General features: G+C 37.0%; 1 pseudogene; it reads right to left on the bottom strand.

The window, feature by feature from the left end:
• Positions 1–200, bottom strand: part of LOC116695329 (5-hydroxytryptamine receptor 3A-like) — a 176,825-nt pseudogene that overhangs the window by 15,672 nt on the left and 160,953 nt on the right.

Here is a 200-nt window from a genome sequence, read left to right as displayed (position 1 = left end):
CAAGAACGTACAGGGCAGCCTAAAGCCTCTATACATCTGCACCTCTGAGTCCCTCACAATATTCCAGTCCCACTTCAAGACCCATTTGTTCACCTCTGCTTATTGTTGGAAATATATTTGTTTAAACCACATACTGAAGTATATTAAAGCATATTTACCGTGAATAATTATGTATGCTTATAATGCTCCAATGCTTTATT

Source organism: Etheostoma spectabile, chromosome 9 (assembly GCF_008692095.1).
Source record: "Etheostoma spectabile isolate EspeVRDwgs_2016 chromosome 9, UIUC_Espe_1.0, whole genome shotgun sequence".
Taxonomy (NCBI): domain Eukaryota; kingdom Metazoa; phylum Chordata; class Actinopteri; order Perciformes; family Percidae; genus Etheostoma; species Etheostoma spectabile.
This window is presented reverse-complemented; position numbering and strand designations above follow the sequence as displayed.